This window comes from Octodon degus, unplaced genomic scaffold (genome assembly GCF_000260255.1).
Source record: "Octodon degus isolate 3935 unplaced genomic scaffold, OctDeg1.0 scaffold00069, whole genome shotgun sequence".
NCBI lineage: Eukaryota > Metazoa > Chordata > Mammalia > Rodentia > Octodontidae > Octodon > Octodon degus.
Window position 1 is genome coordinate 7,019,078 of NW_004524645.1, and position 24,105 is coordinate 7,043,182.

The 24,105-nt window shown below is 36.6% G+C and overlaps 1 pseudogene; it reads left to right on the top strand.

The window, feature by feature from the left end:
* Window positions 1-3,098: 3,098 nt before the first annotated feature.
* Window positions 3,099-18,840, top strand: LOC101573877 (annotated as a pseudogene).
* The last annotated feature ends 5,265 nt before the right edge of the window (window positions 18,841-24,105 follow it).

Here is a 24,105-nt window from a genome sequence, read left to right on the forward strand (position 1 = left end):
ATGTTAGGATAGATATCCAGCTACATTCTCTTAATTCAATGAAATTCCATTCTTATTTTTATTTGTTAAATCCTAGAATCATGAGTAGGTTTCAGGCTACTATTCTTGATGCTTCATTTTATTTTTTAATTCAGTGATACTTTTTGATGTGTATTATGTCACACGCATGACAGTATTGCTCTCTATGTAGTCAATTGTTTGAAAATTCTGAATATAATACAGGTTTGTTTTTTTTTGCTTCATTTACCTGGATGTCACATTGCTTCCTCATATTTGGGAAGTTTTCTGCTATTACTTCTGCCCATATTTTTTAAATGTCATTTGTGTTGACTCCTTCTTTCGCATTGACACCTATTAGTCTCACATTGTTCATCTTTGCATCGTCTTGCAAGGGATGAATTGTTTTTCTGTAACCTAGTTGTTTTTAAAAGATCTTTTCTTACCTTTTCACTAGTTGCACCAGTGTCTTGAAGATCTGAAACCCTGTCTTCACTTTCACTCAGTTTCGCAAGCTTATAACCAAGATTTTAATTTCCTATCTCCTTGATTCTGCTTCATGCGGTCTAAATCTTTCCTATAGTGCTCATTCAACGAATCTGTCATTTTTCTATTCTCTTCTATTTTTTTATAAATTTCTTCTTTGGGAGCTGTTATTAATTCTTTTATCGCAGTGTTTTTTTCAGCTTGGGTTTCCTCCATATGTTTCTGTATTTGATTCTTTACTTCAGATGCTATGAGTTCAGAGATTTCTTTCTTTATTTCAGAAACTAATTCTGCTCCAAGTTCCTCTATATCTTTCTGCTGTTGCTTATTTACGTTCGGCACTATTAACTCATACATGTCAGCTGAGCTAGTGTCCTCTGCACTTGTTCTGGGTGGGCATTTGGGTTTCCTCCATATGTTTTGGGATTTGATTCTTTACTGCAGATGCTATTAATTCAGGGATTTCTTTTTTTATTTCCAATCTGAGTTCCTCTATACCTTTCTGCAGTTGTTTCTGTATTTCAAGACTCTCTTGACTCATTGATTTCAGCTGTGTGATTCCTAATGTGTTCTGTACTAGTGTCCTCTGCACTTGTACGGGTGGGCTTGCAAAATGCAATCTCAGATCTGAGATTGCATTTTGCTCCTTCTCATTGTCATTTTGTATACCACTGTCTTCTGACCTTTGTTGTAGAGCTTTGGTGCAATTATTATCTTAGTACCAACTAAAATTCAGGTGCAGATCTACAAAATTTGAATTTATCCAGTTGTGCCTGGCTTGGGTCTGGCTGCTACGCTCAGCTCCTTCCTTCTGTAGCCCTTGGGAGTGAACCTGTTGTGCCCCTCTGGCAAGATGTTCTGCTCCTGAACTAGCTGGGTAATCCTGTCCGCTACTCTCTCTGCAGGGACTGCACCTGCAGAGTTTCACCCCAGGCATGTATGCCAGGCCTGAGCTGAGTCTGAAGGGGACAACAGGAATAGGGGAAAGGGGTATCTCTCCAGCACACTGACCGGGCCTGGGCTAGGCCTGGATCTGGGGATCCTGAGAATGTGGCAGAAGTTCTCACTTACTGGGTGGGCATGGGGAGACTGCGGAGTGATGGTGGGGGTCCCAAGGGCACAGAAATGGGTCTCACTCACACTGTGCCTGGGTTTGGACTGACAGGTCCCATGGGCACAGGGTACCTGGAAGCTCTCCCACACACTCACCAGGCCTGGGGTAGGGCTGGGTCTGGGAGTCTGGAGAACATGACAGAAGTTCACACTCACTTTGCAGGCATGGGGGGGTGGGCTGCGGGGACAGGTTTGTTTTATATAAAATAAAAAATAAAGTAAAATAAAATTTATAAATCTTAGAAGATACCACAGAAACTACGCAAACATTTAAAAAGTAAACAATATCGTCTTGAATGACCCATTTGTCTCTCACAGACAAAATTAAAGAACAAATTATATAACTCCTACAATCAAACAGTAACATTAATGCAGCACACAGAAACCTATCGTATACAAGGAAAGCAGCCTAAGAGTAAAGTTTATATTACTCAAGTCCCAAATGACAATAATAAAGTACAGGACAAGGAAAGTGCAAGGTGTGGTGGTACACACCTGTAATTGTACTACTCCGAAAACTGAGTCAGGAGGATTGCCATGAGTTTGAAGTTAGCCTAGGCTACAAAGTGAACTTAAACCAGCCTGAATTACAGAGAAACACATGCTCTTTAAAAGCAAAAAAAGCAGGGGGCTGGGGAGATGGCTCAGTGGAATAAGTGCTTCCCTGGCAAGCACAAGGGCCTGAGTTCAATCCCCGGTGCCCCCGCCCCCCAAAAAAAGCAAAAACAAAGCAAGTTCTAAGTAGTAAGCTAATGATGCACCTTAAAGCCCTAGAAAAACAAGGATCTAAATCCAAAGTTAGTATGAATAAGGAAAGATAAAGATCTGAAGATAAATTAATGAAAGTGAGACAAAAATGAATTAAAGAGTTGGTTCTTCAAAAAATAAATAAAACATTAGCTAGAATTACTAAAATAAGAAAATAAAAATCCAAATTCATGCCATTAGAAGTGAAAACACAATGCTTTCTGCTGAAATCCAGAAGACTACCAGTAGCTACTTGCAAAACATGTTCTCATAATATGGAAAATTTAGAGGAAATGCAAAAGTTCCTATATAAATATGAAATACCAAAGTTGAACCAAAATGATATACTGATCTTGAGTAACCCAATGTCACTCAATAGAAATTGAAAATGTTAAAAAAAATACTAAGAAAAGCCCAGGTCCCTATGGATTCATGGCCAAATTCAATAATAACTTTAGTGATTCAATGCCAATTTTCCCAAAACTCTGATAAAATTGAAAGGGAAGCAGCATTCTAAAACTCATTTGTGGAATCAAGCATGGTCCAGTTCCAAAACCAGAAAAGGACCCAACCAAAAAAGAGAACCATAAACCAATCTTAATGAACATAGATGCAAAAATCCTCAATGAGATACAGAAAAATATAATGCAACAATTCATCAAACTAATGATATATCATAACCATTTAGTATTCATTACGGTGACTTTTCACAATAGCATCAAGACAAATGAAACATTTACAAATTATCTTAGCAAATGAAATCAAAGACCTCTAGAAGACTTGACTTTAATGTGGACAATGAAATTGGATTCCAGGATTCTTTATTACATAAGGAGTTAAAGCTTCAGACATTTAGAAATGCCTATGGCATACCAAGACAGAATTCTTTGAATCACTTAACAAGAATGAGATTGAATATTTTGAAAAGCACCCGCAAATTTCTTAAAAGACAGGATGAAGATCAAGTGCACAAAGTTCCTATGGTACAAATGGGGAATTACTAGGAATACATTAAGTACCTTCTCCACTAAGAGAACTTGATCCTGATAAGTCTCAAAAGGTGCACACATTTGGTAAATCCTTTAAACTGGATAAAAAGGTAAAGATGATGAATCAGAAGAATTTGTGGCTGTACCTCAAAACAAACATAAGTGACCTTAAGAAGCAAATATGCAGGGATCACCAAAAGATGTCAGTACATGTCTCCACTACTATGAGACACACAGCAGAACCCTGTTGTGAACAACAATATTGGAAGAAAAGGACAAGCTGCACCTATAACTGACACACAGAAACATTTTGTTAAAACTTCTCTGCTGCACAAAATTAAAAATGAGTCTACAATAGGTATGTGACTGAAAATCATTTCAGAACAATTTTAATCAGACCTTATACCAAATGCTATGGATACTGAGTTTCAGCACCTTCTCCAGGCAGTTTACTTGAAAGGCTTTAAATGGGAAATAATGATCTCACTGGTGAAGAGTTTTTAGAAAATCATGAGGAGACAAAAGATAAAGAACAATGTGCTAAAGAGAATATACCAGCATCTTCATCAACAAAGGAAAGAAATTGACACATTGCAGGACCCAAAAAGAAGTCAATAGTAAACTAAAAGCACAAATAATGAAAGAGATCTGAAAGAACAGAATAAAATATGAAAGAATCTTCACTTTACTGAAGTATGCGCAAGGCAGTTTGCATGCAAGCCTATTATTTTTTTAAAGGTTATTAAACAAGTATCAAAGTTTAAAAACCAAATGCTAACAGAACAACTGGAGAATTTCTTGGATGAAATTCACTGAAGAACCAAACAAATCAACAATACTGGGAGCCAGTCAAATAGCTCACTGGATTAAATTGCCTAAAAGCAGGCACAGGGGCCAAGGGATCAATCCACAGGCCTGTCCTACTGGTCCTGCTGCCTAGGCGCGCTGAGATGGCAATTGAGACTGGTGTGGTGGTGAGTGCCTGTAATCCCAGCTCTTGAGAGGCTGTAAACAGACGGATTACCTACAAGTTTGATATAGTAGTGAGAGCCTGAACACCTGTAGACTCTTCCCTTAAAAAAAATTCAACAAATATTAATAGCAATTAAACCAAAAACATAATGTGGCCACTTGGGCCAGGGAGTTGGCTCAGTAGAATAAATGCTTCCCTGGCAAGCGCAAGGATCTCAGTTCAGTCCCCGGTTCTACCAAAATAAAATAATAATAATAATAATAATAATAATAATAACAATGTGGCTACTTATTGCACAAGATTGTTGTGATCTTGCATTATTATTTTTACATGCATTGATTCATATTTGAAATACTAAAAGAAAACCTACACATATATTTCCAACATTTTACACTGATGTGTTTTTCATTTTGGTGTACTTTTTGTGTATTTGGTACAGGGTCTCATGATGCAGCTCAGACTCATGGTGATCCTCCTGATTCAGCCTCCCCACTGCTGGGATTACAGGTGTGCAACACCATGCCCAGTTTTGATGACTCGCTCTGTGTGCCCGGGGTGGGGCTGACATGGCATGTGGTACTGGGTTTTGAACCTGGGTCCTTGCACCTTAGATCAACAAACTATCTCCTTGGCCCTTGTTTTACATTTGTAATTTAAAGAACTATCACTCTAAATTTTAAAGTTTTATTTGACAATCTAAAAATATTCCTCCAAATTGCTTGCTTGTTATTGACTCTGTGTGTCAGTTTCCCTCAGGTTCTATTTTCCTAACCAACCTTTAAATTGTCTCCTCTGTTAAAGTTAAACTTTGCAAGAAAATTAAAAGAAGCTGCTGCAAAATTTTGGGGAAAAGCATATGTATTAAAACTAGGTAATGTTTTTGTAACAGTTACCCTTCTCTCATTGCTGGGGCAAAGACCCAAAACCAAAAAATGAAGGAAAGAAAGGTTTGTTTAGCTCACAGTTACTGGAGGTTTTATTCCATACTTAGCTGACTTCAAGGCATAGTGGCACATGGCAGAGAACAACTATTCATGGCAACAGCAAAGAGCAGAGAACAAGAGAGGAGTAGCAGCAACAGTGGCAACAGAGAGCAAGTCTGTCTCCGTTATGTTACATTCAGACTATCTAACCCAGGTTTGGTGTAGCACTCACAATCATAATTCCATCAGCATATATACCCATAATCCCAGTGGATCATGAGCAAATCAGAAACTCTAGAATATTGCCCCATAATTGCATGAGGCTTTGGGGAGATGCCTAGACACAAACCATAACAGTTTTGTGTGTACTTATTTTGGTTATATTAGTGCAAGCTGTGCAAATGTGCTTTGAAGAATATTGGAAAAAGGCACATTTCTTTTTTATGTAAATTTTCATATGTATATATTTATTTTTTTTAAAGTTTCATTGAGAAACAAATAACAATGAGACTATTTTATTTTGTTTTATTTTATGCATTTTTTTTTTCGGAACCAGGGATTGAACTGAGGCCCTTGCACTTGCCAGGAAAGCGCTTATTCCACTGAGCTATCTCTCCGGCCCCTCAATGAGACAATTTTAAAACTGATTATCAAGACAGTTTCAATAATTAATACATTGTGTATTGTTGTCTTAGGAGTTATTCATTGTACAAGACGCACCCATGATATCCTTTCCACAAACACGATTAGAACAAATTGTTCTATTCACTGAATTAAGAGAATGTAGCAGTATATCTATCCTAATTATTTTGAATATGCAGATACACAAATGGTTATTCACTTGTATTCCATTTTTTTGTTTAGTTTTGTCAGAGAAGGGTATTCCATTGTCATTTAAATACTATAGGTACATGAATTCAGCAAAATATTCAAATATAGTCCAGTAGTCCATAGTAGTAATGGGTTTTCCATAAGACTGGTAATGTCAGAAGTTGTTGACTTGAGCCTTTTACAGCTCAACATATTAATATGGCTTTATATTTTATACTTCGCTTTTATACTTTTCAGCTGGATGATTAAGACTAAGATAAAGCAAGACCTACATAACAAGAAATGTAGCTTTTGTGTCTGATAAGGTCAGTCAGATCCCCTCAGGATTTATCCTTAGACACTGTATTGAACTTTGTATATACTTTGTGAATGTTAGCCATGTGGATGAGTCATGACAATTGCTTGAACAGTTTGCTTTCTGTGAAAGCTTGAGAGAAACTTTTCTCTCCATGTGACTCTCCTTATACAAACTCTATATCATTAGTCACTGTCCTGTGTGGCCTCATAATCTCCTGGATCAGAAAATTTGGAACATAACCCAGTTATAGAGTGTTACAGTACAGGTTCTCCTATTTCCTGAGTCTTCACTGACCTTGAAAGGCTAGGGCCAAAATGTTGGCTGTCCTTGCAGCCCTTCTTTTTCTCTAATTTTTGGTCTACAAACTTGGGTTGTTAACCCTCCAGAAGAAAAGCTTATTGTTCTTATCCAACAACATAGGCAGTTGAGCTTAACCTCACTATGTGTCTGAATATGAAACATGTTAGGCATAACATGGAACAAGTATTTTGCATCAAGAATTGATATGTTAACCTTTAAGTCTCTACAGAATACGAAGAAAAAAATTAAAAACTTAAAAAATATTTTTAAAAATAGGAATAAACAATTTCATATTTTTACACAGAAGTTTAGAAATCTAATCATATATAGTATTGCAGAAGGACACTCCTGTGACACTTATTTTTTTTGTCTCTTGTTTTCATTTATTACCATTTTTTTAAACAAACATTTACTTGAGAGACAGTATGGCAGTAATTGGTATGCATGACAAGCAGTACATAATTAGAAGACCAGAATGACATGCATTCAAAGCATTACCCTAGTATTACACATTGCTCTTTAGTGCAGTGGCCTAGCTCACAGATATCAGCATAAATATTCAGTGTAAGAATCCCACTAATCAACTGCCAGTTTCAAAAATCTGCTGAAGATTCTCAGGATCATTACCTTAGCAATCTTGTACATATAAATTTGTGACTTGGCCCAGTCATGATTCCCAGCCCCTTTTAATTGTGCTCTCATCCTTGTGCAGTCTTCAATTTCTCTCTATCCTTTTAATTGCGTTACACCTTTCTATTTTTATTTCTGAGTTCTTATACAATGGAGACTATACAATATTTATATATGTAGGTCTGGTTTATTTCACATATGAGTATATCTTTAAGGGACATCAACTTATATATGAAGGTTTTGACTTTATCATTCTTTATAGCTGAGCAATATTCCATAGCATAAAAATATCACATATTTTTTGTAATTTCCTCAGGTGACAGGCATCTTGGTTACTTCCAATATTTGGCTATCACAAATTGTGCTGTTATACACATAAGTAGACATACATCACTACGATTTGAGGTTTTCTGATCCTCCTTGATAATTCCCAACAGGGGGATAGCTGGTTTGAATGTGATTTCCAGTCTTAGTTTTTGAAGGATTCTCCACATGATTTCCATAATGATTGCAGCAGTCTACATTCCCACCAGCAGTGGTAAAGGGTTTCTTTCTGCCAACAGCCTCTCTAGCATTTGTTGTTGGTTGATTTCTTTATGATAGCCATTCTTTCTGGGGTGAGATAGTATCTCAGTGTTGTTTTAATTTGCATTACATGGATGGCTAGTGATGGAGAGTATTTTTTCATAAATTTATTTACTTCTTCAATTTTGTCCACTGAGAAGTGTATGATCATCTTCGATGCCCATTTCTGGAATGGGTCTTTAAATTTAGGGACCCAAATATATTTTAGTTCTTTATAAATTCTAGAGAGCATACCATTGTCTGAGTGCTTATTAGTCAAGATTTTTTCCAAAATTTTGGGTTGTCTTTCTTCTAATTTCTTTTGACGTGCAAAAATTTCTCAATAAGAGGAGGTCTCAGTTGTTAACTTTTTCAAGTGTTACCCCTGCCATTTGATCTTTGTTCATGAACTCTTTGCCTACCCCTATGTCTTCAAGAGTTCCATCTACTTTCTCTTCCAGGAGATTAAGTGTTTGTGTTTTAACGTTTATATCTTTAATCCATTCTGACTTTAGCTTCGTGCATGGTGATAGACTTGGGTAAAGTTTCACTTTTCGGCATGCAGAGGGGCAGTTTTTCCAGTAACATTTGTTAAAGAGGCTATCTTTCTTCCAGTGAGCATGTTTGGCTCCTTTGTCAAAGACAAGGTGGCTGTGTGTGTTCACAGAGGCTTTTGCAACTTCTAATCTATTCCATTGATCTTCAGGTCTATTTCTTTCCCAGTATTATGCTGATTTTATCACAGTAGCCTTGTAGTATAATTTCAAGTCAGGAATTGTAATGACTCCTTCCTTGTATTTCTTGCTCAGGATTGCCTTTGCAATTCTAGGTCTTTTCTGCATTCAATTAAATTTTAGAAAAAACTTCTCTAGGTCTCTGAGGTATGTTGCAGTAGTTTGATAGGGATTGCATTAAATCGATAAAGCAATTTTGGGAGTATGGCCATCTTCTCAATGTTGATTCTTCCTATTCAGGAGCATGGAATATTTTTACATTTTGTGAAATCCACAACGACTTCTTTTCAGACTACTGTAGTTTTCCTTGGAAAGATCTTTGCCTTCTTTATTTAGATGAATTCTAAGGTATTTCATTTCCGCGGTGCTATTGCAAAAGGTATTGTTTCTATAATTTCCCTCTCAGTGTGTTTGTTGTCTGTGTAGAGGAATGCTATTGACTTTTGGGTATTGACTTTGTATCCTGCTATGCTAATGAATTTCTGTATCAGTTCTAGTACCTTCTTGATGGAGCTTTTTAGGTCTTGCAAGTAATGTATCATGTCATCTGCAAATAATGATAATTTAACTTCTTCTTTACCTATTCTTATTCTTTTTATGTCTTTCTCTTGTCTAATGGCTGCAGCCATTTGGACTACCTAGAAAGCCTTTTCTGCATCAATTGAGATAATCATGTTGTTTTTAGTTTTCAATGTGTTGATATAGTGCATTACACTTATAAATTTTCAAATATTAAACCATCCTTGCATCCCAGGGATAAATCTTACCTGATAATGTTGTATGATCTTCTTGATGATTTGCTGTATTATATTTGCTAGGATTTTATTAAGGATTTTGGCATCTATGTTCATGAGGGTGATTGGCCTGCAGTTCTCTTTTTTAGTTGAGCGTTTCTCTGGTTTTGTTATCAGCATAATACTGGTTTCCAGGAATAATTTTGGGAGGACTGCTTCCTTTTCAATTTAATTGAAGAGTTTGAGGAACATAGTGATTACATCTTCTGTAAATTTCTTGTAGAATTCAGCTGTAAATCCATCAGGACCTGGATTATTCTTTCTTGGTAGGTTTTTTTAATTATATCTCATATTTCATTGGCTGTTATTTGGCTATTGAGACTGGTTATATTTTGTTCATTCAGTGTTGCTAATTTTTACCTTTCTGGAAATCTGTCCAATTCATGTTTTTCTTCTATTGTGTGTGAATAAAGATTCTCAAAGTAGCTGTTGATAGTCTTCTTAATTTCCACTGGGTCTGTGGTAATTACACCGTTTTAATTACTTACTGCTTTTATATGAATTTTTTTCTTTCCTCTTTTTGATGAGGTTAGCTAGTGGCTTATCAATTTTATTTAATCTTTCAAAGAACCAGCTTTTTGATTTGTTAATTCTTTGAAGTGTTTTTTTATGTGAATTGAGTTAATTTCTGCTCTAATCTTTATGGTTTCTTCCTTTCTTTGGGCTTTGGGTTTGGTATGCTCTTGCTTTTCTAGATATTGGAGGACTAATATCAGGGTGTTTATTTGTTCCTGTTCTATTTTCCTAATGTGTGAGTTAACAGGTATAAATTTTCCTCTAAGAACTGCTTTCATCGCATCCCATAAATTCCAGTATGTTGTGCATGACTTTTCATTGAATTGTAGATATTGTTGAATTTCTTGTTTAATTTCATCTGTGACCCATTGGTTGCAGAGTAGGGTGTTTTTTCAATTTCCATGTATTTATGGGGTATTTTTTCTGTTTTCTTGTCTTATTTATTTCCAGTTTCATAGCACTGTGGTCAGATAATATGCATGGGATAAATTCTGTTTTCTTGCATATACTTAAGCATGACCTATGGGCTAGTATGTGTTCAATTTTATAAGGTGACCAGTGTGAAGCTGAAAAAAATGTATATTCAGCTGTGGTTGGATGTAAAACTCTATTTGTCCATTAAGCCCATTTGTTACAAGCTCTGGTTCAGTTCTGATACTTCTTTTGTAATTTTTTTGTCTCCTTGACCTATCTTTTGGGGATAAGGGGGTATTTAGGAGTCAAGTTAAGATTGTGGTATTGGATATTAGACTTTTCGTGTCCATTAAGATTTGTCTTATATTTTGGTTCTCTTGTGTTTGTTGCACACATATTTATGTGTGTTACCTCTTCCTCTTGAATTTTTCTCCTAATCAATATATAGTGACCTTCTTTATTTCGTTTGATCATTCTTGGTTTGAAGTTGAGACTGTCTGAGTACAGGATTGCTACCCCTGCTTTTTCCGAGGTGCTGGGTTGTGTAGTATTGTTTTCCATTCTTTGACTTTCAGCTTATGAATTTTTTTCTTTTTTTCTTTTTATTTATTTATTTATGTATTTATTTATTTATTTATTTATTTATTTATTTGTGGAACCGGGGATTGAACTCAGGCCCTTGAGCTTGCCAGGCAAGCGCTTATTTTACTGAGTCATCTCCCCGGCCCTCAGCCTATGAATTTTTTTATGAGTTAAGTGTGTTTCTTTTATAGAGCAGATTGTTGGATTTTTTTGCCTAATGCACTATGCCAGTCTGTTTCTTTTAATTGGTGAATTGAGTCCATTTACAATAATGGTTATAATTGAGACGTATTGACTTAAGATCAATATGTTATTTACCTGCTGTTGTTTACTCCATTTTCTTCTGTGTTTAATTGTTTGTCCTATTTAGTGGGTTCTTTTTGTTCTCATTTTTTGGAGTTCTGATCATTTTGGTCACTCTCTAGAACATCTTTTAGTAGTCTGTGTTGGGTTCACTTTGTCATCATGAAATTCTTTAGTTGTTCTCTGACATGGTAGCATTTGTCTTCTCCATCAAACTTGAAAGAGAGTTTTGCAGGGTATAGTAGTATAGGCTGCATTTGTTTTCATAGAGGACTTAAAGTACTCTGTTCCATGCTTTTCTTCCCACTGTGGTTTGTGAAGAGAGGTCTGCAATTATTATGATGGGTTTTCCTTTAAAAGTGATCTGTTCATTTTCTCCAATGTCTTTCATTATATTGTTCTTGTACTGGATTTCTGGATCTTGATTATGATATGTCTCGGTGTTTTCTTAGTTTTGTCAAAATTATTTAGAGTTCTCTATACTTCAGTTAACTGAATGTCAGAAGGTTTCCTCATATTTGGGAAGTTTTCTTCTATCACTTTTGCCCATATTCTTTTTATATCATTTGTATTGACTCCTTCTTTCTCATTGATGCCTATTAGTCTCACATTGTTCATCTTTTCATCATCTTGTAAGTGATGAGTTATTTTTTCCTGCATCCTAGTTGTTTTAAGAGATCTTTTCTTACCTTTTCACTAGCTGCGATGGCGTCTTCAAGATCTGAACCCTATCTTCACTTTCACGCAAACAGTTTTGCAAGCTTGTGATAGAGATTTAAGTTCCTCTATATCTCTTTGACTCTGCTTCTTTCAACCTATTTCTTTCATGTATTGCTCACTCAAGGAATCCGTAATTTTCCTATTCTCCTCTATTTTTTTGAATGTCTTCATTAGAAGAATTATTATTTCTTTTACAACAGAGATTATTTCCCATCTGAGTTCCTCCTTATTTTTCTTCATTTGATTCTTTACTTCAAATGCTATTAACTCAGAGATTTCTTTTTTTATTTCAGAGGTTATTTCCCATCTGAGTTCCTCTATATCTTGCTGCTGTTGTTTCTTTACTTCAGATGTTTTTAATTCAAAATTTCAGCTGTGTGATTGCCAATTTCTTCTGTGCCATTGTCTTCTGCATTTGTTCTGGGTGGGCGTGGTGCCTGAGATTGCATGTTACTCCTCCTCTTTGTCATTTTGCATAGCACTGTCCTCTGACCTTTGTTGTAGAGCTTTGGTGCAGTTAAAACTGTAGCACCAGGGCCGGGGAGATGGCTCAGTGGAATAAGTGTTTCCCTGCCAAGTGCAATGTTCTGAGTTCAATCTCTGATAAAAAAAAAAAAACCTTGGCACATACTGATATTCAGGTACAGATCTACAAAGTGTGAATTCATCCAGTTTTGCCTAACTTGGGTCTGGCTGCTATGCTCAGCTCCCTTTTGCTGCATTCCTTGGTAGTGAACCTGTTGTGCTCCCCTGGCAAGGTGTTTTGCTTCTGGATTATCTGGGTGCTTCTGGCCCCTACTCTTTCTTCATGGACTTCAGCTGCAATTTCACCCCAGGACTTATGCCAGCCCTGTGCTTAATGTGCAGGGCAGGAGCAGGCACAGGGGAGCAGGAAAGCTCTCCAACACACTTTCAGGGTCTGAGCTTGGGCTGTTTCTGGAGGGGTGGTGGGGTACAGAGTGTGCGGTGGAAGGTCTCATTCACGAGGCTGGCCTGGGCTGTATTCAGAGAGGTCCAGGGGGTGCAGGAGAGCACAGAATCTCTCCCACACAGTCACCAGGCTTGGGCTTGGGTTGGCTCAGAAGGTGTGCAGGGGTGCTGAGAGCTCAGCAGAAAGCCTCACGTGTTGGACTGGGCTGGATTTGGAGGGGTGGAGATGTCCCAAGAGCATGGAGGTAGTTCTCCTTCACAGGGAGCACCTGGGCTGGATCTGCAGAGGTCCAGGGGGCACAAGGGAGCACAGAAGCTCTTCCACACACTCACTGGGCCTTGGCACATTTCTTATCCAATCAATACACGTTCTATTTTACTCTTGTGTAGTTGGGGTTTGGGAGAGAGAAATATATACAAGAAGAAATCAAAATGGAAATGTGTTGTCATAGTTTGGGTTTTTGCAAGGGTAATAATACAATAGTGGGTACATTTTATAAAATTATTTCACAAGGAATCACCTGAAGAATCACATACAAAGTGTGAAGGAAATCTGTTCACACACTAAAGACCAGAGAATCCAGCTAAGCACCTAGTGTCTAACATATTGAAGGAGTCCAGCCAAAAACCTAGAGCTCATAACAATTTCTACCAACAGTCCAGTTGGAGGGCTAGAACAAATGACAATGTCTCATGCAGGCCTGACTCAGAAATCTACACTGAGAAGGCCCAAGATCAGTGGTAGAAGTTAGAAAGACTGTGCCAGCAGGCTGAAGGATCTCTGTTAGAAGGATGAGGGTTCTACACTGGAGCCAGGAAGCAATGCTTAAAGTAAGAACTAGACTCCCCAGAAAAGTACCATGACCATTCTCAGCAAAATTGAGGTCCCAAACTCCTCTGGCAATGAACAAAGCCGTGTTCCCATCAGAAAAGCAAATTAACAAGCTTCTCCAGGCAACTGAATACTGCACCATCTGCCCCTTCTGAGCCAGGAAGTGATGCTCAAGATGAGGACCAGAGCTCCCACAAAGTGAAACATAGCCATCCTCAGCGAAAACAAAGTTCTAAGATCCTCCTCTGACAACAGCCAAGTTTAATAGGAACGTCAGAATAACAAGGACACCCGCATTACAGTCCATGAAAACCAGCAGATTGCAACATCACAAACAGCTTCTTTTACAGACCCCCCCAACAGTTTCTTTACTTCTGTCAATACCCAGTACCTTGCCTGTTCAGTTCAGCTGGGTGCAACAAGTTGACCCACCAGTTGGCAACCCACCACATGTGTCTCCTGCTCATGTATAGCCAGTACAAATATAGTCAAAATGGGTGTACTTCTATATGCATTGCACAGATTTAACATACTAGCCAAACTACCAATAGCATTTCCCACAGAAGTACCGAAAAAAATTTAAATGCATATGGAACTGGAAAAGACCTAGAATAGCAAAAGCAATTCTGCGGAAGAAGGTGAGGCAGGATATAACACAATCAAGAAATTCAAGTTATAAAAAACTACAGTGAAAAGAACAGCATGGCACTGTCAAAAAAATTTCTATTTGAATTAAAGGAATAGAATAAAGAATGCAGAAACAACATCAGGCACACTTAGCTATTCTATCTTTGACAAAAGCTCAAATTCCTTTTTCACAAGAATGATAATTTCTTTAATAAATGCTGATGATAAAACTGGCTAACTCCATGCAGAAGACTGAATCTATAACCACATTTCTCAACATGCACTAAAACATTTCAAGACATGGACACAGGGAAAGGCTTTATGAACAGAATTTTGGTTGAACTAGGAATAATACCAAGAATCCACAAAAAGGATAAAGTCAAATATAAAAGTGTCTGCACCAACAGAGTGAAGACAAAATCTATAGAATAAAAAAAAATTTCCTAGCTACTCCTCAAAGGGCTAATATCTAGACTGAATATAGAATTCAAAGAATAACACCTCCCCACACAGTGAAAGACCCAGTCAAAAATGGACACCTAAAATACAAAGACATTTTCCAGATGAAGATGTACAAATGGCTAGTAAATAAATACAAAAATATTCTATATATCTGTCTATTTAGAAAATACAAATTAGAACAGCAACAAGATTCCATCTCACTTCAGAAAAAATGGCCATCTCAAGAAATCAATCAAAAAAAATGCCAGAAAAACTACAAGGAAAAAGGAACACTTCTTTATTTTTGGTGAGAGTGTAAACTCATACAAACACATGGAAATTATTTATTTATTTATTTATTTATTTATTTATTTAGCAGACCTGGAGATTGAACTCAGGCCCTTGCACTTGCCAGGGAAGTGTTTATTCTATTGAGCTATCTCCCAAGCCCATGGAAATTATTTTAAATGGCCAGGGAATGCCCATCTCTGACAAAACTAAACAGAAAAAGAAGGAAGGACCATTTTGTATTTGCACTTTCTCTTAATTCAATGAGAAGAAAGATTTATAATAATAGTGTTTGCACAGGATATCATATCTTCATCTTGTACTATGAACAACCACTATGAAGAAGACAATATGCAATGTATTAATTATTGAAACTGTCCTACTAATTGGTTTTTAAACTGTCTCATTTCTATTTCTTTCTCAATAAAATTAATTTTTAGAAAAGTTTCCTAAAAAAAACTACAGGTAGAAATTTCATTTGTCTCAGTACTTCCTCTTCTAGTTTATCTTTCTAAAAGAGTTAAAGATATAGTGCAGTGATCCATGCATACTCATGTCTATAGCAGTATAATTCGTATTAGCTAAATCTTAGAAAAAATCTATATGTCCATCAACAGATGTATAATGAAAATGTGAATGTATATACAAGGGAGTATTACTGTGCCATAAAAATAAACTTTAATCATTTGTAAGAAAATGGGTGTACCTTGAGACCAGAAGGTTTACTTTTTTATGTATCTGGTACGGGGTCTCACTATGCAGCTTTGAATTGTAGTGATCCTCCTATTTTCAGCCTCCCCAGCGCTAGGATTATAGATGTGCACCATCATGCCTGGTCTCAGTGGCCAGCTCAATGTACCCGGGAGTGGGGCCAGTGCGGCCTGTGGGGCCAGGGATTGAACTCTGGTCCCTGTGCTTGCTCAAGCAGGTGCTAAGTCCACTGAGCTATCTTGATGACCCTGAGACCATAATGTTAAGGGAAGAAAATTATCCAGTGCAAGCTTAAATAGGACAGTTTCTCTTAAATGAAAAAGCTAATATATAAATATAGTATAAAATGAAAGACAATAAGGAAGAGAGAAGGAAAGATGTTATTATAATCCAACATGGCCAATATATCAAAAATATACCTTGATTTAGTATAAATGTGTTATATATTTTATGATTTTGGCCTATTCACCTGGCTGTTAATCTGTGTTTATGATAGCTAACTTGATAAGTACTTCTAAAATGAATAAATCAACTTGATGGTGGTAAAATGAAAAAAAAATAAGTGGAGGTGGAGGAGGAGAGAAAAAGAATTGAAATGTGTTATGTATATGTACCAATTCTCTATAATGAATGTAATTATCTACTGCAAACATGTTCTTATAAAAGTTTTCAGAAAAGATGGGGCTGGGAAGATGGCTCAGTAGAATAATCACTTTTCTGGCAAGCGCAAGGGCCTGAGTTCAATCTCCAGTTCCACCAAACAAAACAAAACACTTTCAGAAAAGAAATGCTGGCACTCTGAACACTCTTTGGAAGTGCCTGGGAAAAAGTAATAGCTATACTATGCTAGCCTGTTTGCTAGAAAGGGGCTGGAGTTGTGGAAATCACTGTTTACAACATAGTAGCCTCTTAAATTTGAGCTTAGACTGAGTCACTATAAAGAATTGAGACTGTGGGCTCAATCCTTTGGACCTGCCAGTAATTCATTTTTGTTTATGCAATTAAGGGTCCTTCTGAGGTAAAACAAACAAAACAAAGTCTGTGCAACAAGCTTGATCAGTTTATCTGTTTATGATGATCAGTTGATTGCAGTTATTTTGAGTACCACGTGGAGTCGATTTTTAAAGTTTATCTCCCTCTCGAGTATCCGCTATTGGATAAATGTCAGTGACTTATATGAAAGGCCCACGGTCACTTTCACAGGAGCAGGCATTAGAGCAAAAACAGATGCTATGCAGAAGATAATGGTAAAAAGAGATTTTCTACCAACTCCACTCCACATCCTCAAGGAAGAAAAGTATTGTAGTAATAATGGATATCAATGTATACTAACTCATTTTTTTAGAAGAGCTTGAGCCCTGCAATCCTGATGAGAAATATCAGAACAGGAACAAAATTGGTAATTTATTAGTGCTACATTTTCTGTGCCATGATGACTCTCAGAATCATTGATGTAGGGAACTTGGTAGGAAGAGGGCCCTGCAATTACAGCAATGGTAGAAAGGAAAGAGAAGTTTCCACTGAGAAGCTACGCATCTGTTTGGAGGTACTATTTGTTCAGTGTGTTATGGTTCATCAGAAAAGAGAAAGCAAGTAGTTTAGGCTGATTTGGGTCACGGATCCTAGGGGAAATGCCTACCTGCTGAACGGTCTCAAAAATTCTGGATTGACATCTGGCCAGGATGATTGGGAGGGATGTTAAAGCAAAAAACACTAGCCCAATTCAAATCTTGGCTGTGTCAAAAATGAATAGTGACACTTGGGACTTATACCTGAATCTCTGGTCCTACATGACTTGCTTTAAAGTAAGAATGTGGTACTAAATTGATAATTTGCAAATGTAGTAGTATCCTCTTATCTGTCAAAGATACCTTTCAAAACAGATGGTTGAAACTGGATAGTATAAAACCCTACATACATACTAATTTTTCCTACATGTGCATACTTATAAATTTTCATTTGTAAGTTAAGTACAGTAGAAGACTAAAAGTAATAATAAAACAGAATAATTATAAAATATACCATAATAAAATAGCATGTATATGGTCATTCTCCCATTCAAAATGTCTTAGCATACTATAGATCTTGGACAGCAATCTCAGCATACAATTTGTTGTCTTTTTTTTTTTTTCAGTATTTAGGACAGGGCCTACAGGGTCTATCACTACATAGATCGGACTCGTAGTGATTCTCCTTTGTTCAGTCTCACATTGCTGGGATTATAGGCATGTGTCACCTAACCTAGTCTCAACTGTTGTGTCAGTATGCCCAGCGGACAGGGCTGGCACTGCATGCAGAAGATCAAACTCAGGGACACTGTGGTCTGCCTAAACAGACATTTTCATCTGCTGAACGATCAGGCTGGCCCTTGTCTTTCTTTTTGGAGTTGAGAACCATCATATTTTCACTTATACTGCTGATTTCTACTGGTCTTTTAAAACAGTTAATGCTTATACTTTTTCTTCCTTTTAGATGTTTGACAATTTTGCATGCTTATATTTGACAATCTGAAAATCTAATTTGTAGACAACAATATACAATGTAATATCCATTTTTGAATTCCTATCATCTTGTTTAGTGAAATTCTGTATCTTTTCAATTTTTTAGTTCTTTTTTAAAATGGAAGGAAGGAAGGAAGGAAGGAAGGAAGGAAGGAAGGAAGGAAGGAAGGAAAAGAAAGGGAAGGGAGGGAAGGGAGGGAGGGAAGGAGGGAGGGAAGGAGGAAGGGAAGGAGGTAGGGAGAGAGGAAGGAAAGGAAGGAAAAAAGCAAAGTAAAGCACTGTGTACCTTTTTTTGGCATATTTGAATTGTCATCATCATGACTGGTGCACTCTGAAGCCATTAGTAAGTATAGTAAATGTTACTTGAACACAAACACTGAGATATTAGAACAGTTAATCTGATAACAGAGACAACCAGTAAATGACTATCAAGTCAGCAGCATACACAGCATGGACATGCTACACAAAGTGATGAGTAACATCCCTGTGCTAGATTTTATCATGCTACTCAGAATTGCATGAAATTTAAAATTCATGGAATGCTTCTTTCTCAATTTCCCTTTTAATAGGCTCTGATCATGTTTGGTGGCAGGTAACTGAAATTGTGGAAAGTGAAACCACAAATAAGGGTCAACTATTGTAGTACAAGATGGAGTATTTCACTTTATGCAGTGCATGAGCTGAGAAAGGCACCACAAGGACAAAGACGGACCTGGTCTCTGGCTTTACCTCTCTGAGAACTACAACATGCATGTCAGTTTCATGTATTGGTGCTAACTTAGTTGTTTTTATTTGAAGGAAAACTATGGCTGCTAAAATAAAGTTGAAGAACCACTTAATGAAACTGAGATAGCAGTGTACAAGATAACATAGGAAAGCTGTAAGGGCTGATCAATGTTAGCAAGATGCAGTCATGAATTTAAATTTCACAAGAGTTCTAGGCAAAATGGGACATCTAAGCTACATTGGGTTGATCTGTGGGATGAGGATGAGGGGTGAATCTAGGGGTATGGGTTGGAAGAGGAAGGATCAGAGGAAGAGTAACTGGAAGCTTCCTAGAGAGGAACAGTGGGGCAACACTGGCTGTATCTTTTAGTCTGCATAGCAATTCCTGCTTTACCATATGTATGGAATTGGTTATTTGTGGAGATTTCTCATGCATTGTTGGGTTTAAGAGCAAGTTTATAAAAATAAAATCAATTATTACAAGGCTGAACTACTTAAAGGTTTACAATTTCAACACTTGAAGATTCAAACAGCCTCTCTTAAATAAGGTCCACTGGCAGTATAAATGAGCTGATTTTTACAAAGTGTCTACCTATTAGGACACCAGCTGAGAGCTGTCTTTCTGTTGGCAGATACCTATCATCACTTCAGAAGAGCCTGAAAGTGGCAAATTATTTTGCTTGGATGGGAAAGCACTGTCTTTCTATCAGTTCAGGTTGCCAAGATTACAATTCATTACTCAGTATTGTTTGCAATTCTATCTGATCCTAATGGAGATATAAATATTCAACGTTGAAAAGTGAATTCAAGGCATAATTACTGGATTAGTATGAATTTGTAATTATAGTAATTTGATGATTTCAATTGCTATGGCTTTCTCTTTCACAAGGATGACTGGAACAAACTGAAATTGGAACCAACAGGTCATGTAAAGGTAAAATTATTGGACAGCATCTTGTGTGGAAATTTTCAGTCCTAAATCTGTCTTATTAGAATCACACTCATAAATACTGCCAATGCTACCCTATGAAAACGAATTGGCACATCCTATCTTATCTAATAACATTCATTATATTTCTCCCATTTCCAACAAATGTCATGCATAGGAAACTATCAACCATTACCCACTATGATAGTCTTTCATAGTGGGAACGATGAGACCATCTCAAACACTGGATTATCAAGGCAAGCTGAACTGAAAACCTGGCTTCTTTGAAGACTCACAGTAAGGTATACATGGTCTATTTTACAATACATAAAGTTCCTTCCCTCTGCCTCTTCCCAGCAAATGTTCAAAATAAAAACAATAGCAGAGAGAGAGAGAGAGAGAGAGACAGAGACAGAGACAGAGACAGAGAGACAGAGAGAGAGACAGAGAGAGAGAGAGAGAGAGAGAGAGAGGAAGAGAGAGAGAGAGAGAGAGAAAAGACAAAATTTAAAAATTTTCCATGCGTGAAAAATGCATAGAAAAAATATAGGAAAGGGGCTGTGTATTTCAAACAATTAAGTGATGCTCCTGCTCATTGACCTACAAGCTTTCTAAGATTAAAAGCAACTCTGCACAGCTCCTGAGAATGTAATCCAATGATTCTCAACCCAGAATGATTCTTGGCAGACTTTTATCAATATCTGGAGACAGTGCCACAACTTGGAGGAGTGTTTCTAGGATGTAGTTGACAGAGGCAAAGGATGCCATTAAACAACTAACAGTGCTCAGGACAGCCACCCAGGACAAAAAAATGATCCAGTTGAAAATGACATTGTGCCAATGATGAGAAGTTTCATGTAACTCAATTAAAGCATGATATATCATTTGTCAGTGATGCTTGAGTTCTAAAGAGAGAAGCTCGTAATTCATTTTACTGTGTCACATAATATAGGCAAATACTAGTTTATGACCAAAAAAGCAAGAGATTGCCAGTAAGGCAATTTCAGATTTAGCATATGGGAAAGAGTAACTTTGTGTTAGCTTTCCAAGTAACCTCTTTTGTTTGTTGAATGATTCTCTGAGGTGGGTAGAACTATGCTCACTGAAAGAAGCACAATCTAGCCAGCAAGATAGCTCAGTGGACTAAATTCCTGCTTGGGCAACTGCAGGGATTGGGGTTTGATCCCAGGAGGTGTTGATTCTACCGTGGCGGGGCTGCAAAGAGGAAACTCTGGGAACAAAAGTCACTGGACACAACCAATCAATTCTAATTCAGTGGGCATATCAGGAAAAACCCCTGGGATGGGAAGCCACTAGACACATCTGGGCCATTCCATACTGATGGACCCAGCCTAGCCCAGATGGAGGCCCACAACTAAAGGAGCATTCTCATAATAAAAAGGTGGCAGCAGCTAACTGAGTTGTGATAGTCTGCATGGAAGACTCTAGGGGTATAAAGGGAAGACAAATACACAAAACTCAGGGGAACTAGTTTAAATGAAAATTCCCAATTTAATATCTGCTTTCGTAGACAGCTACAATGTTTGCTCCTATGATACAGCTTCTCTAATAGCAAAGGAACACCCATCTCTGACAAAACAAAACAAAAAAGGGGAATGTAAATAAAGGATCATTTTGTAGTGAAAAAATATATGTATATATAAAATAGTTAAGATAGATGTACAGAAAATTTATCTTAGTGCAATGAGAAGAAAGGTTTGTACTAATATCGTTTAGACAAGATATGGTGTCTGCATCCTGTCCTCTGAATAGCTACTATGAAGACAACAATAAACAATATATTAATTATTGTAACTGTCCTAATAATCTGTTTTGAAACTGTTTAATTGTTATTTTTTCTCATTAAAATGAATAAAATTTTAAAAATAAAGTATAAACTCATTAATTATAAAAGTTTATCAATTTCTAAATTTCACTGTTACTAGCGTTGCTAATAATACTACTGTAAATAGGAAACCATGTCTGTCTTATACACATGTTTTTTTCCCTTGGGTATTAATATCAGGAAGTGCTTGGGTAATAGTCTCCCGAAAGCCCTACACTGAAGGACATAGGAAAGTGCCAAAAATAAACAATTATATCACTCTCAATCAAAATAAAAGGCAAAATTTTGGGACAAACATAATACAAAATTTAATGAGACAGGATAGATATCAAAACAACAGATATTTTAAACAAAGGTTCTGACACCAGTGATACAGCTGCCTACTATCAAACTGTCACAAAAGGGAATCACAGAAATCAAAATAAAGAGTTATTTCTGAACTGGAAAATGACCCCCCCCTAAAAAAAGGAAGAAAATGCACTTGAAGGCCCAGAGCACACCCAAAACAAACTCTGGAGACATCAGCATAGAAAAAATTTGAAGCCACATAACTGAAATCTCTGAAATAATAGCAACTGAGGTAAAGAAACAACTGCAGAAGAGTATAGAAAAAAATCAGATCAGAGATAAGCTCACAGGTATGAAAAGAAATGATAACAAGATTAAAGACCTACTAAGCATTTCTAAAAAGATCACTGATAAAAAAAATAGAGACTAGAAAAACAATGAAAACTTTGAATGAGCAATATAGGACAGAAATAGAATGCATGAAGCAGATTCAGAGATATACAAGAATTTAAAAAATCAATCAAACATGGCAAAACAGAATGAACCCAAGTGAAAACAGACTTTCAGACCTTGAAGAAACCATTGCAGCAAATGAAAAGGTAAGAAAATCTCTCTTCAAAACAACTACGATCCAGGAATTAATAATTCAAATGCTGCAACACAATGCAAAGATGAACAAAATAAGATGAATAAGCATCAGTGAGAAAGAAGGAGTCAATACAAACAGCATAAAAATATGGGTAGAAATGATAGCTGAAAGCTATCCAAATACAGCGAAATAATTTGACATTCAGTTAACTGAGGCATATAGAACTCCAAATAATATCAATCTAATTAAAACTATATCCAGAAATATAATAGTCAAGTTCCCAGAAATTCAGGACAAAAACAATACACTGAAAGCCACTAGAGAAAAGAAACAGATCATATCTAAAGGAAAACCCATCTGAAAAACAGCAGATTTCACACAAACCATTAAGTCAAGAAGAGCATGGAGTGAAGTAATTTAATTCCTCCAAGAAAACAAATTCCAACCAGGTGGATGTACATTGAAAACTCTCTTTCAAGTATAATGCAGAAGTGAAATACTTCAATGACAAAGATCAATTAAAGAAATTCATAGTGACCAAAACAACCATACATAAAATACTAAAAGATATACTTGAAAGGGATCCAAGCACCATCATCTCCATGAACAATAACAAAAAGAATCCACCAAGCATGTCAAATTATTAAACACAAGATAAAAGTAGGGAACCAACAATAGGAAAATAGCATGAAAAACCTATGTTACTATATATCAATTATAACCACCAGTGTAAATGCGCTTAATTCACCAATTAAAAAAATAGATTGGCAGAGTGGATTAAGAAACAAAATCCAATGATATGAGGTATACAAGAAACATATTTAACCCATAAAGAAATTCATAGAATGAAAGTCAAAGGATTGAAGACAATACTACATGCTTCAGAAGCTCAGAAAAAAAGCGGGGGAAGAAATTCTATTCATTTCACAGACATTCTGAACTGCAAACCAAAATGATCAAAAAAGAAAAAGAAGGTCACTATATACTGGTGAGGGAAAAATTCAAGGGGAGGAGATAACAGACATAAATACCTATGCATCAAATTTAGGAGCAGCCAAATATATAAGACAAATTCTAAACCACATGAAAAATCTAATAACCAATATGACAATCTTAACATGGGACCTTAACACAACATTATCTCAAAAAGGAACGTCGTGTAGATAAAGAGCAGAAGTAAAGCAAACTTGAAAAAATGGACTTACGGACATCTACAGAGTGTTCCACCCAACAACAGCTGAATACACATTCTTTCATCTGCACATGGGATGTTTCATAAAAGAGACCACATACTAGTCCATAGGTCATGCTTAAATATATGGGAGAAAACAGAAAATATACAATGCATGTTGCCTGAACACAGTAAAATGAACCTGGAAATTAATGAAAATTAATTTCAGAATTAACAAAATTACAAAATTTAACAGAAAAGAAAAAACCTCATGCATGCATGGAAATTATGTAAAACTGTCCTCAGCAACCAA